The 15,971-nt window shown below is 37.1% G+C and overlaps 1 protein-coding gene across 2 annotated transcripts in view; it reads right to left on the bottom strand.

Moving 5' to 3' along the window:
• CYYR1 (cysteine and tyrosine rich 1) overlaps positions 1 to 15,971 on the bottom strand; it is a 103,748-nt gene that overhangs the window by 68,430 nt on the left and 19,347 nt on the right. The gene's annotated exons all lie outside the window — the stretch shown is intronic.

The raw sequence follows: 15,971 nt of genomic DNA on the forward strand, positions 1-15,971 counted from the left end.
TCCAGAGAACATGAAAAAGAAGGCAGATGCAACATATTGTTGAAACCCACACAGATGTTAAGCTCTGCTTTTCTAGGAGATGCTTTATGATGCTTTTAACAAATGGGTATACGTATAGTCTATGTGAATTAAGAAATAGTGTACAATATCAAAGGAAAGCAACGTCAAATTATAACATTTCAAAATCAGGTATGGCAGAAACTTAAGACTTTTCTCGGAAGCTGTAAGTCGCCCTAGTACATTTTAAACACCATTTCCTCCATACTTCAGAGGTTTTCGTTTTAGAACAGCATGGCAGGAGCCACTCTAATGTGATTATAAAAGGCCTGAAGCTTTGCTTTTAAAATTCAATACTTAGGTAGAAAGAAAATGATAACTTTCTGCCTTTGATTTTTAGTCACTATTTTTATAATGCTAGCAGCTCTGAGACACCAGACTGGAAATGTACCTTCTTCTTGATGTTACCTGGACACCACTAAGCTGCAGTCCTTTAACTGGCTCTGTTTTCATCCATGGCTTGATCTTTCTTCCTGCATTCCCCCAATATCACAGCATTTCTGTATTCTCCAGACTTATTCTCAGCTTTCTTGGTGCTACATTCGCTTGTTCCTTCATTCAATAAATATTTATTGAGCACCTACTATGTGCCAGCCTCAGGCAAAGATGCTGCACTCATGGAGTCAAGCAAAAGAGCCAAGAATTTGTTATTGGAAACACTGATACAGTAATCCTCCCTTATCCATGGTTTTGCTTTCTGAGGTTTCAGTTACTCTCGGTCAACCACGGTCCAAAAATATTAAATAGAAAATTCCAGAAATAAATAAACAATTCATTAGTTTTAAATTGTGTTCTTTTCTGAGTAGCATGATGAAATCTCTCGCCATCCCGTTCCCTTCCACCTGGGACCTCAATCATGCCTTCGTCCAGCAGGTGTCCACACTCTACACACCACCCGACCATTAGTCACTTAGTAGCCACCTTGGTTATCAGATCTACTGTCCTAGTATCACAGTGCTTGTGTTTGCTTATGTTCGCATCACCCTTATTTTACTTACTACTGGCCCCAAAGCACAAGAGTAGTGATGCTGGAAATTGGGATATGTCAAAGAGAAGCCATAAAGTGCTTCCTTTAAGTGAAAAAATGAAAGTTCTCGACTTAAGGAAAGAAAAAAAAATCATATGCTGAGGTTGTTAAGATCTATGGTAAGAATGAATTTTGAAGAAGGAGAAAGAAATTTGTATTACTTTTGCTGTTTTGCACCTCAAATATGTATTTTTAGGAAAAAACAGTATACACAGGGTTCACCACTATCTGAGGCTTCAGGAATCCACTGGGGGTCTTGGAGCGTATCCCTGTGGATAAGGGGGGGCTACTGTAACTGTAAACCCTGTGAAGGAAGAGTACAAGTGTAGGAGCAAAAAGCCAGGGAACCTCACCTGGCACCTGGGTTAGGAGAAGCTTTCCTAGGAAATGATGCTGGGGGAGATTGTGATAGACGAGCCTAAGTTAAGTAATTAACGGAAGAGTACAGGAGAAAGTCTTGGAAGAGTTTATCAGGTAGAAAGAACAGCATATGCATGGACTCAGAGACTGTACGGTGCTAAAATCAGGTACGGATATATGCGATGTTTGACTTTAAACCACTGGACTCCAGGTAACCCATGCATAGGATCAAGGCTCAGATATTAAAGTGTCCAAGTCAGCTTCCTCTGTGCCATTCTTCTGTGTGACATCCTCCTTCGCTCATAACTCAGAACACATAAAGAGCAGGTGCAGGGAGGTAGACGGTAGAGATCCTAGTTTATATTGCAATACGAACAATCTCAAGCTCTCCGTGCTTGGTCCCAGCAAGGTTTCTCTAGTGCTGAGGCTTCAGGTCTAACTTGGGTTGCAGGAAGGAGCTGTCCTGTATCAGCACTCAGCGACCCAGGCTGGCAGAGGCTTTACTGAGACAGAGAGAAGAGCACGTGCCAAATAGTGAACCAGCTCTGAAGCTTCTCTCCAGAAGTGCTGCACATTTCACCGGCCAAAGCAAGTCATAGAGCAATGCTGAACCTGTGACTTAGTGGGGTAAGTCACTATCACAGGAAGAGAGCAGCCTACTACCATGAGGCTGGAAAGTAGAAAGCTAGAAATATTTGATGAGCAACAGTAATGATCACCACAGAGATGAACCTTCATTTATCAGATATTGCAGTCTACAGAAAGACCAAATTACTGCCCTTCCTGCAATCCACCTGTTTTCTAACCTTCTCTCTTTTCCAACCACCTGTCACTGGACAGGGGAATGGGTGTGGGTGGGGGCACTGTAGTTGAGTGCACAGAAGTGGAAGCCAGAGGGTGTTTACTAAGCAGTGCGATGTTTTGTAAATGGAACACAGGTGGAGCAAGTAAAACACCATTTCCATCTCTTTGACTTCTTTCTCTACTTCCTGGAAGAAGGAAAAGAATAATGTCCTTAATGTTAGTTTCCACATGCCTGTTGACTTTCCCTTTTTAAGGAAGATTGGCCCTGAGCTAACATCTGTGCCAATCTTCTTCTGTTTTATGTGGGATGCTACCACAGTGTGGCTTGATGAGTGGTGCTAGGTCCACGCCCAGGATCCAAACCCATGAACCCTGCACTGCCAAAGTGGAGCACGTGAACTCAACCACTACGCCACTGAGCCAGGCCCGCCTGTTGAACTTTTTATTGAAGCTACTTTGATTGAACCTCCCAGAGCTCCTTTGTTCTTTCTTCCTTTGTATGAATTGTCCTGGTCTTGTTTCATGGATGCAATATAGCCTCTAATTTCTCTTTGGGTAGTAAGTATGATGTTTCTTTCACATGTTTGTTTTCTCACTGCTTTGTTTCTCTCCTCTCTTTGCTCCTTATTTGATTCTATTTTGTTTTTTTCTGTCTCTACCTTTCACAGTGGAGGCTGTCCTCAAATGTCTGGTCTTTCTTAGCAGTCAAATCAAATTTAAAAGCGAGGCCACAAAGACCCTGATTTGGAGCATGAGTGTGGCCTGTCAGTTTGTGAGTCTCACTGTAGGGTCGCTACTATAGGATCATTGGTTTGGTTGGGAGAATCTCCAAATGCCTGTATCCATAGTTTAGAGTTTCTTAACATTTTTTGTGTCATGGCAGTCTGGTGAAGCCTGTGGACTCTATTTCAGAATAATGTTTTTAAATGCATGAAACCAATTGTGTCAAGATATTAAAAATTTGGTGATACAATAATATGTGCTTCTTTATTAATGCACCACGTAATAAGCTTTAGAGTTGCGTCTAATAACTGTTGAAATAATGAGTGTAAATACTATTTCAAGATATATGCAATGAGTAATGTGATAAGAAAATAACTGTGACTCCTATTGGTGACAAAGTTGCAGGTGCTGCTTACACTATGATGGTTTGCTGCCGACATTCAGAAATGACAGACATGCTAACTTTCAGAGGTCAGTGAAAATGAAAAGGAATTTTGTTCTCATGCAAGTTCATAGACTCTCTGGTTAAAAATCTCTACTGTAGGTCTACACTTTTTGGGTGGATTGACTTTTTCCAGAAGGCAGTTCACCAATCTCTAATCTCAAGTCTGTATGTCTGGCCGCAGGCCTTTTCAGAGCCATGTGGGGAACAAATCACTCTTCAGGGGGAAGATTTTCCCATAATTCCTGTGAGTTCAGCACAGTAACTCATCCTCTGACCTCAGCTATACTTGCTGTCTCCAAACGCAGAGCCTATCAGATAAAACCTCTCCAAAAATAGACTCGAAGTTTTCTCTGATGGAGCAGGGCTGGGGAGGGAATGGAGGAAGTCTAACTTCTGTTTTAAAGAAGTTCAGTTCACACTCCAGTTTTTGGCCCCATTTTTTGCGCACCTGCTTTTCGAGCAGCAGTTGTCTCCAATCCCAGAGGATTTCAGTAGTTTTGTGTGGAAGTGATTGGCTTTTTGGCTTTCTGTGTCAACAGACTCTGATCACTGCATTCTCTAGTCTAAGGCAGTTACTAGCGGTTAAACTATTTTTTCCCAGATTTCAAAATGTTGCTTTTCTTGTCCGCTGTCTTCTTTTTGCCCTTGTGAGGTTTTTTTCCTTAATTCGTTTACTGTCACTGCTTTGTGAGGCTTCAGGAGGAAGTACAGATAGATATTCGCATTCAATATATGCTGTTTAACCAGAAGCTTTGATGCACTCACAAATTCATGAGTAGCATTTTATTATGTCTGGAATTCACATCTTTTCCCCCCTCATAATAGCATATCTCCTTCTCTCTGATTTGATATAAAGTAAGTGAGAAAACAAAGTTGATATGAAACGCATTTTAAGGAAGACATCTATTTTGTGTTTTAGGGAAAGTATTTCCTTCTTTCTTTCCTTCTTCTTCTTTTTTTTTTTTTTTGGCTGAGGAAGACTGGCCCTGAGCCAACATTCCTGACCATCTTCCTCCATTTTATATGTGGGACACTTGCCACAGTGTGGCTTGATAAGTGGTGCAAAGGTCTCTGCGCAGGATCCAAACCAGCAAACCCCGGGCCGCCAAAGTGGAGTGTGAGAACTTGATTACTATGCCACTGGGCAAGCCCAGGAAATTATTTCCTAAAAAAACTTTTCTTAGACTCTCCCTAGATGCTTTCAGTGCCTCTGCTTAGGACCCTAGACTACGAGTTTCTCAAGGGAAATGACCAGGGATGTGGGCAGTTTTTTCTTCCGGTAAAATGGTAAAAATGGACTAGCTCCTATGGGTACAAACTTATCACAGACAACAGCAATGAATTCTCAACAAAATATAAATAACAACTCCTTGAAGTCACTGGAGAGACACCAAGGCAGGCACAACTGGAGGAGAGTCAAAACTCGGAAGAAGGAAATAGGATTGAGTGAGTTTCCTGTTGATAAGACTTTTTGCTCAAGGGCATGCCCCAGTCAGATTAAGCAAGTTAGCTAAATCTTGGCTAAAACTCCGTGCAGTGTACTGGTTTTAAGAACTAGAGGACAGAGTTTGGGACAATGAAGTAGATGGAAAGTGAGGAGGGAAATCAGGGAAAGGAGAAACTTTGGAGGGAAGGGGACATTAAAGTTTGTGAGTAAATTCTGTGAAAATCTCAGGATGACCTCTGAATCATGCGTGTATGAAGCAACCTGCCGTTAGCCCAGCTACGGCTGAAAAAACAGAACAGAGATTTTAGCTGCTGCCCACTGCAGGAGTGACAATTACTGGGACTTAAGTCCTGCCACATCAACTACCTGATAAAATAAACAAAAAAAATCAATACTTGGGGAAATAACAGAATCCAGTCTGTTGTATTTTTCACTATGTCCAGGATACACGTCAAATTACAGTCATGTGTCACTTAATGATGGAGATACTCTGTAAGAAATATGTTGTTAGGCGATTTTGTCATTGTGTAAAAATCATACAGTGTACTTACACAAACCTAGATGGAACAGCTTAATACACACCTAGTCGATATGGTACTAATCTTATGGGAGCACCATCATACATGTGTCTTCATTGACTGGAATGTTATTATGTGGCACATAATGGTACCACATACATAGTTAAGAGGAGAGGCAATTAAAGAAACTGATCCTGTGATGACTCAGATGCTAGAATTAGCAAAAAGGAATTTTAACGTAGCTATTATAACTACGCTCAAGGTTACAAAGGAAAATATGTTTGTGATAAATGGATAAATAGTAAATCTCAGCAGAGAGATAGTAGCTATAAAAAAGAACCAAGTGGAAATTCTAGAAATAAAAAATACCCTATCTGAAACAAAAAAATAACTGGATGGGCTTAACGGCACATTGAAAGTGAAAGAAGAGTCAGTGACTTCAAGAAAGCTGAATTGAAATTATACAACGTGGAGAATAGAGAGAAAAAAAGATAGAAGAAATAACAGAGTCTCAGTAATTTATGGGACTATATCAAAAAGTCAAATACATATGGAGTTTTAGAAGGAGATGAGAGACAGAAGTGGGTAAACCCCAACATGTGAATGAATGAAAATTTCTGAAATTTTACAGATTTAAAAAACTCAGAGAGTGCTATGTAGTATAAACATAAAAAAAAAGCAAACAAACAAAAACCATAGGAAATGTGATAGTTAAACTGATGAAAACAAAAGATAAAGAGAAAAGAAGCTTCATTACATATACAGGAACAAAAATACAAGTTACCAATGACTTCTTCACAGAAACATTGCAGGCCAGGATACACAGGAAAGACATCTTTAAAGTGTCAAAGGAAAACAATAAACTGTCAACTCAGAATTCTCTATGGAGCAAAAATAACTTGTAGGAATAAAGGTGAAATAAAAGCACTTTCAGATGAACAAAATTAAATCTAATTCTCCAGCAGACTTTCCCTACAAGAAAAGCTAAAGGAAGTTCTTCAAGCCAAAATAAAAAGATGCCAGATAAAAATTTAGATCTTAATTCCTTAAAATATTTATGACTGTTTAAAGTAAAAATGATAACATGAATAGCATATTATGTAATAAACATGAAAACCAGATCATAAATTACAGGGAGTAAAAGAACTATAAGATTACACTAAAAATAAAAGGGTTGAAAAGTTACTGCATTTTACGACATTAACTTTCAACAGACTGAAAAATTAAGGATGTAAATTGTAATCTGTGGAACAGCACTAAATAATACAAAGAGATAAGAGAAAAAACTAATAGGTAAATTATAATGGAATTCTAAATTCAATTTCAATGAACTCAAAGTGATAGGAGAGGAGAACAGAGGAACAAAACAAAGGAGACAAAAATAGAAAACAAATAGTAAGCTGACCGACTGAAATCCAACCACATCAATAATTATATTAGTTGGGAATTAAGTATTCCAATTAAAACGTACGAACTATATGCTGTCTACATGAGAGGTACTTTGAATACAAAAATTCAGTTAGATGCGCTCCAAATTCAAAGACTTACTTATTAAAGACTGGAAAGAAAATCTACAAATATTTTCATACTGCTAAAAGTTCAATTCATCAGGAAGATAACATTCATAAATGTATTTGCACCTGGGAACAAAAATAGTTTCAAAATCCATGAAGCAAAAATTGATAGAATTAAAGGGAGGAATAGACAAATTCACAATTACAGTTGGAATTTTAACACCTCTCAGCAATTAATAGAACTACATAAAAAGTCAGTATGGATACGGACTGTCTGACCAGCACTATCTACGACCTTGAGTAATTGACATTTACAGAACACTACACCTGACATATGCAGAATGCACATTCTTTTCAAGTGCACATGGTTATTAACCAAGACAGGCCATATACTGGGCCAAACATAAATCTCAATAAAGTTTAAAATTCCAAATATTCCCGAGTATGTTGTCTAAGTGCAACAGAACTAAATTAAAAATCAATAATAATAAGATATTGAGGAAAAACCCCAAGTACCTGGAATTTAAGAAACATGCTTCTACATAACTGATGGGTCCAAAAAGCAATCATAAAAGAAATTAGTATAGATTTTCAAGTCAATGATTATGAAAGTGCATCATAGCAACATTTGTGGGCTGTCAATATACAATGCTTAGGAGAAAATCTATATCTTTAAATGATTATGTTAGAAAAGAAGTAAGGTTAACATCAATGATCTAAGCTTCCAAATTAAGATGCTAGAAAAAAAGATCAGTGCAAACATAGAATAAATAGGAGGATATAATAAAGAGCAGAAATCAGTGTGTTAGAAAACAAACAACAGAGGATGCCAACAAAGCCCAAAGTTGCTTCTTTTAAAATATCAATAAAATTAAGAAACCACCAGATAAACAAATAAAGATAGACTGATAAACAAATAAAGAACAAGAATACAAATTGGCAGTACTCGGAATAAAAGAGGTTTATCACTACAGATCCTACAGATATTGAAAGACAATAAGGGAATATTACAAACAATTTAATAAAATTAAATTTGAGGACTAGGTGAAATGAAACAACTTTATGAAATATACACAAGTGGAAATAGAAAATCTAAATAGTCCCATTTTTTAAAAATTAAAGTCATTATTAAAAATATTCCCCAAAATAGAACTTCAGAGCCAGATGGCTTCACTGATGACTTCCACCACCCTTTAAAGAAGAAATAAATCAGGGGCTAGTATAACCCTGAGAGCAAGACCAAAGACATTTACAAGGAGATAAAATTACAGACCACTATCCCTCATGAACATAGATCCAAAAATCCACAATAAAATCTTACCAAATTAACTTCAGAAATACATTGCAAAGGTTAGAAAAATCTTTGCTAAGTGGGGATTCTCCCAGGAATGCAAGGGTGGTTTAAAATTTGAAAATCAATCAATAGAATTCACATTACAAGAGAACTAAACATAACAATCATTTCAATAGATGCAAAAAAGTATTTGATGAAATTCAACCCCAAGCATTAGGAAAAGAAAGGAATTTCCTCAAACTGACAAAGAGGATCAATGAAAAAACTTACAGTTGTCACATTTAATGGAACGTTTCTCCCTAAGTTCCAGAACAAGCCAAAGATGTCTATTCTAACAACTTTTATTCAATATTTCCAGGGGAATAAGGTAAATAAAAGAAAAAAAGGGCATACGTATCAGGAAGGAAGAGGAATAACTCTATTTGCAGATGACAAGTTTTTACATAGACGATCCTAACTAAAGTACAAAGTAATTACTAGAAGTACTAGGAATCTAACAAGGTTGTATACAGGATTTATATACAAACACTAATTACATTTTTATATTCTGGCAGCAAACGGAAACAAAATTAAAAACACATCTATGTATTCAAGCATTCAGAAACAAATTACTACTTAGAAATAAATTTAACAAAGGCGAGGACTGAATCACATTTACCATTTCCACAATGATTAACAGAGTTTCTGACAAATAACATACTTAATAAAATTTGTTAAAGAACAAAAGAATGTTTGTCTGCTACAACAGAGATTTAAATTAATGGTTAAACCATTATAAGTTGTTTGTCCTTCATCTATGTCACAGCATAAGTGCACCACGGCTTGAAGGATGGCGCCTTCAGGTCAGGGGCGTACACTGCTTCCCTTCCCACTTGGATCTGAGCAGTATTTGCATTCCAGCCAGAGTAGAGGTACTGTAAGTCGAGCTGAATTTTGTCCTTTCTAGCTGAAGACTGTAATTCTGTTTCCACTTTTTTGACTCCCTTTGCCAAGGAAAAGTCATGTTTGAACCAGCACAACTTCCCCGTTGTACTAAATACCATCCCCTGACTTGCCCATCATGATGCCATGATTGATACAATGGAAACATACATTAGAGAAGAAGAGATGGTAGCTGATAATTACCAAGGACCAGCTGCTGTTCTAAGCGGTTCATAGGTATTAACTGATTTATTCTCTGTAGCCACCTATGGGACAGGTTCTAATGTTATCACCATTTCACAGCCCTACTTTGGGTAGAGGTAAAAGCTTTGTAAATTTCACTGTTCGTGGGCTTCCTGAGAACTCACTGGTCTCCCCTCGCTATTCAAGTACTTTGCTCAAACGTAAATAAATCTTTATAGCATCTTATTTTTCACTGCTGACAATGTACTGAAGTTGTGATTAGCACCTCTGCTCATACACCCCTGGCTGTAAATTAGTCACATGGTCACAGAAGGATACTGCAAGGAAGGGTAGGAAATTTAGTGTTTATCCTAGGCAGATATTGTGCTCTATGATAATTATATTACGGTAGCAAAAGAGAGATTGGATATCAGAAGAAAACAAGTGGGGCCGGCCTGGTGGCAGAGTGGTTAAGTGCATGTTCCACTTCAGCGGCCTGGGGTTCGCTGGTTTGGATCCTGGGTGCAGAAATGGCACCGCTTGGAAAGCCATGCTGAGGTAGGCGTCCCACATATAAAGTAGAGGAAGATGGGCACGGATGTTAGCTCAGGGCCAGTCTTCCTCAGCGAAAAGAGGAGGATTGGCAGCAGATGTTAGCTCAGGGCTAATCTTCCTCAAAAAAAAAAGAAGAAGACAAGTAGTTTCTAGCACATCAGTCTTAACCTGGCAGATACTGTCAATAATAATTTTAATTACAATACTTTACTGTTCTTAAAGGTAAAATACTTTGAAATCATTAATGAATTTAGAGCTTGCTTCTACCAACCCACCTACTAGAATAGAGAAAGTTCTATTCAGCTGCTGCTTTTATTTAAATGAATTATATGTAAATTATCACTATTAATCATCAACATCCTAAAATATGTGCTTATGAGACCCACTGCTAAATACAGAGCACTTAGAAAACTAAAAACCTACACCAACCAGGATTTATGAATCACATGTTAAAACAGAAATCACAGAGTAAGATTTATACCTGATTAAATTATAGATTTTAGCATACTGACTTATAAATCACTCACTTGAATCCCAAAGGCAATAAAAGGATTTATAAATCAAAACTGATTTAGGATTTATTAGCCGAATGTCTATCTTAAGAATGCAATGTTTATAAATCTCTTTTCTGACTTACAAAGCTAAATTTTATAAACTTCTTTTAGTTAGGGTCCATGTCTAATGACATTTTCAACCAGTCTCCATTGTGATGTGCCCTGATTGATACTTATGTTATGCTGATTAATGATAATGTCAGAAGGAAAGATAATTTTATTAAAATCCCTTAACATTATTTAAACAAACTTTAAAGGAAAACTTTATAATTAAAACACAATATCTATCTATATATCATTTTTTTCTTTTTGCTGAGGAAGATTTGCCCTGAGCTAACAGACACTGCTCATCTTCCTCTTTTTGTATGTGAGCTGCCACCAGAGCATGGCCACTGATGACGAGCAGGGTGGGTCTACAGCAGGGAACTGAACCTGGGTCGCCAAAGTAGAATGTGTCAAACTTAACCGCTAGGCCACTGGGGCTGGCCCTACATACCTTTTTATATTTTGGAGATATAGGTTTAAATATTTAGAGAATAAGATAAATTATAATTTGAGTATAAAATTCCATGAAAAGAATAACTTTCTTTTAAAGATTGGCACCTAAGCTGACATCTGTTGCCAATCTTTTTTTTCCCTTCTCCTCCTCAAAGCCCTCTCAGTACATAGTTGTATATTCTAGTTGTAAGTCTTTCTAGTTCTGCTAAAGGAATAATTTAACTAAATAACAAAACCATTTCAGCACAGGCTAAATGTTTCAGAACGCATTAATAACAAAATTCCCCTACTGTAAATCCTAGTCTGTGTTTAATTCGTAATTTGGCAAATTATTTTATGTTAAAATTAAATATTTTATTAAAAACATAAGATATTTGTGCTGTTTTGAAATATCTTATTTTTAAGGTTCAATTTTCTCATTTATTGCATCCTGTTTAGAGTCTCTGGATTGGCCTCCCACCTGGTAGAATGGTAGTCTTCAAAATATTCATAAGTGGGGCCGGCCCGGTGTTGTAGTGGTTAAGTTCGTATGCTCGCTTTGGCGACCCGGGGTTCACAGCTGTGGATCCCGGGAGCCGACTCACACACTGCTCATCAAGCCATGGTGTGGTGGCATCCCACATACAAAATCGAGGAAGACTGCCACAGATGTTAGCTCAGCAACAATCTTCCTCAAGCAAAAAGAGGAAGATTGGCAACAGATGTTAGCTCATGGCTAGTCTTCCTCACCAAAAAAATATACATATATTCTTATGGCTGACTTCTTTATTTGGTTCAGTTCTCTGTTCAAATGTCATCTTCTCAGGGCCCCTTACTGCTCATCCTGGACCACCCAGTTTAAAATAGCAATCCCATCACTCTCTGTTCTTTAGGCTGCTTCATCTATCTCTTTTTGTAGGAAGATGCTAATAAACAACTTGGAAGTTTAATTCCAAGATGGCAGAGTTAATGAGTGACAGCACAGGCAAACAGTGACACTGTGAAGTTCCTACTTTCTGGTTAATATGATACTCCTAGGAAAATTAAAGATGGTGAACCTTATTCACTTCTCAATAATGAAAGACCAAACAGATAGCTTAAACTCATTTAAATAAGCATATAAATTAGATGTTTTCTTAGGTGGGACATGGACCTTGCTATCCAGGCCAGACATCGGGGATTTCCCAAATCAAGTAAAGCAGGAAGAAATGGTTTGTAACTTTTAAGACAAAATCCAAGTTCAGTAAATATATCAAGAAAACTATGATCAACTTATTTTTTAATTTTCAGGAAAAGTTAGGATAATTTTTCTGTGGGCTTTAATTCTCTTGATAATTTCTTAAAATGCAGTTTTGAAAATACAAAATGGAAAGTTTTTAAACATAAAATAAAATATAAAATACAAATCATACTTAAAAAAAATCTTTCTCTTGTTGAATAGGTTTGGTTAAATGTATCCCTCCGTCCTCATCCCAAGTTCCAATAATGGTGGTGATGTTAATAATGATAACAAAGCACATGTTTCTGCTCTAATGCGATGTATGCATGCCTGAAAAAAAAAGTTCTACAATATCACAAATTAAACATAATAGGACTTATGGGAATAACAGGTTAGAGACGGACCAGTTAAGAACTATGCAACCTGCTCCTCAAAGCCAGTGGTGGATCTGTGTTTCCTGGAGTGTGAAGCTTGTAAAATTTTGAGAACCCTCTTTAAAGAAAATTATACATTAGATTAACCGCCTGGCACAATTCAGCAGGCTAATTCCTACATCCTTTACTACATTGTGGGGCTGCAAATTCTTTGAGCTCCTTTTCACATGACAATAACTTTCCAATATCTTTTTCCAAGCAAAGAGGAGAAATCATGCAGTCCTTCCTCTAAGCATGATGGATTGAAATTTGCTTTAGGTTATCCTCGGCATCAAAAATTACTTTTGGTCTCAGAAGCTGTTAGTGGTAATGTTATGTGATTATTTAGGACTGTTATCCAATTTGAGAAAACTTCTATTAGGTTTCCTTCATATACAAGTCGTAATACTGTATCTGGAAGGATTTTCCACAGACAATCTTCTGGCTTCTATATTACAAATGTTGCTTCTCCTTCACTACTCATAAACTTCCATTCTGCATCGTTGTAAGACACACTTCAATCACACATTCACGTTGCCATCTGACTCCTGCCTTGCCTCTCCTTATAAGAACACGGAGTGAGTTGGTGCAATGGGTTATGTGATCACTTTGGGGAGCCGTTCCTACATGGGAATGACTAGCAATAACTTAACTGTGCATGGAAGTGTGACTATGAACCTCACACATATATATATATATATACACTAAACTTAGACTAAATGTATCCACAATCCCACTTCCCCAGGTGGATCCCCCAAATGGTGCAGCTATTCCAAAGCCTCTGAGGGAGAAGAAATTGAAGTGGAAAGAGACTGTGGTCTTAAAAGAGACAGTTAAAATATCCTACTTCTGCAAACGTTACATAAATGCGTGAACATGTGAACACACCCACCCTGTTCAATGCAATGAAGGAGCCCATGCAAGACAGGAGCTCTGAAGAGAAAGCTTCATTAATAGCACAGTGGATTCTACTCAGCTTAGAGCACTCGAGCAACGGTAATGGATACTCAGGAACTAACTTGCCCAGCTCCAGGAGGAAGCTCGTTGTGGCCGCAGGCTGCCTCTGAGGATATTAAAAAGGAAAAAACAAATCCAATCTAGTGGAAATGCCAGCTTCCCAGCACTGAGATAGTGCAGATGGAAGTGCAATCTGCCAGAAGTCAAGAGCTGAGCAAGGCTGAGGGTACATTTTTCTGGTTAGGGAGCCCCAAGTGCGAGCGCTCTTTTTTATTTTTCTCAAAATAGAACAAAAAGGGGCCAGCCTGTGCAGCATTTAAGTTAAGGGTTTTGTCCTTTCTGGCCGAAGACTGTAATTCTGTTTCCACTTTTTTGACTCCCTTTGCCAAGGAAAAATCATGTTTGAACCAACACAACTTCCCTGTTACACTAAATAGCATTCCCTGATTTACCCATCATCATGCCGTAATTGATGTAATGGAAGCATACATTAGAGAAGAAAGATGGTAGCTAATAATTACCGAGCACCATCTGCTGTTCTAAGCGGTTCATAAGTATTAACTAATTTATTCCTTGTAGCCACTTATGGGACAGATTCTAATGTTATCTCCATTTTACAACACTATTTTTGGTAGAGGCAAAAGTTTTGTACATTTCCCTGTTCATGGGCTTCCTGAGAACTCATTGGTCTCCCCTCTCCATTCAATTACTTGGATTGGATGTGAATAAATCTTCACAGCATTTTGTTTTCAATACTTCTGAATATATCCACCAAAGTAATTTGAAATAAGCCTTTATGTAAGTCTATGTAAGTCTAAAGAAGTTATAGTTCATGAAATGACAGTTTGATTATATTTCTTAATATGTTAACAGAAAAACAGGAGTCCAAAATGAAATGGTTTTTGGTACAGTTTATACAGACCAGTGTGGTCCAAGGGCCATTTGTTCCAGAATTGCCTAGTGGGAGGAGGTTACTAAAAATATTGGCTTCTTGCCCCCGTTTTGGACCTACTGAACCTGAATTTCTAGATTAGGTGTTGGGAAAATGTATATTTAGCAAGCACTCCCAGGCGACACTCATGCATACTAAAGTTTGGCAACCTCTAATTTAAACTCATTTAAATGCTGTGAAATCTCTACTTTCTGCGGAACAGACATAATTAATGTCTGGTGTTTACAATCACAAGACATTTAAAAGCTTGACTGTGATTTAAGAAATGAATAAATATGGTTTTGTTTCTTGTATGCTAATATAAGCTTAAAAGTGTTATTTGAAACAAATGATGCAGTACAGGAGGAAAAAAAAACCCTACAAGGTTTTGCAGATCTTTAAATCAGACCATTGATTAATTGAAACACTTGGGGGTTAGTTTTCCTAATAGCGTAATCTGAAAAGTAGAACAGATTTAACTGGCTTTGGAGACATCATTTCAGGATAAGCTCTTTTCCCTTATGAACTACTTTCTTCTTGCACCCGGAAAGGAATGAGCTTTTGGGTCTTGTAGCTCTGTGCGAACTCTCCCTTCTCATAAATATTTAGATTAGGGAAAAAAAGCCAAGATCATTCTTTTAAAAAGTTTAATGAATTTTTAAAAATGTATGAAGATAGTTGGAAAAGCCTGCCAGTGATTAAAGAGTCTTGGTTTTATTATTATATTCTTTTCCCTTCCAAAATTCCCTTCCATATTTCATGAAACAATATATTTCCCTTAATAAGTTTACGTTGAAATTAATTATTTTAGTCATTTTTATCACAAAATTTAATTATCGATACTCAATTTTCTGTTTCTCATATCTTTGTCCTTATGCCATGTTACCTACAGGGCACACTCTCCATCCGGTATGTTAAATTAATATTTCTACCATCACTGCAATGAGGTTTTGGTGCACTACAAAAAAACACATGTGTAGGCTATCTCCTTAAAAATCTCATTTCCTGGTTGAGGTGTTTACACATAAAATATGCCAGGGATTGTCAAGTTTTAGCTTGGTTTAGAATTAGAATAGAGTAAGCTTCCTTGGTATTATTTGCAGTTCACTGACAAGACTCATAATTAAAACTAAATAAGAAAAAGAAAAGGAAAATGCAATTTCATCTAATTCTGTATATAAGTCAACATACATATATTGTTTTTTTCCCTAGTAAGGTTTCAACAAACCAAACCTTTGTTTGCAGTTTATAAAAATCAAACATCAAAATTTTGAATACCTCCTTTTGATTGTTATGTCTTCTTGGTTGATTGACCCTTTTCTCATTATGCAATATCACTCTTTATCTCTGGTAATGTTCTCCACTCTGGACTTTGCTTCGTCTTATGTTAATAGAGCTACTCCAGCTTTCGTTTGGTTAACATTTGCATGGTATATCTTTTTCTATCTTTTACTTTTTTTCCTTTTCATGGTTTGCTAGCTCATTTCTATTTTTCTCCTCATTTTATTGAGGTACAATTAACAATTAAAAATTGTATATATTTAAGGTACACTGCTTGGTGATTTTATACAT

This window comes from Equus asinus, chromosome 18 (genome assembly GCF_041296235.1).
Source record: "Equus asinus isolate D_3611 breed Donkey chromosome 18, EquAss-T2T_v2, whole genome shotgun sequence".
Lineage (NCBI taxonomy): Eukaryota > Metazoa > Chordata > Mammalia > Perissodactyla > Equidae > Equus > Equus asinus.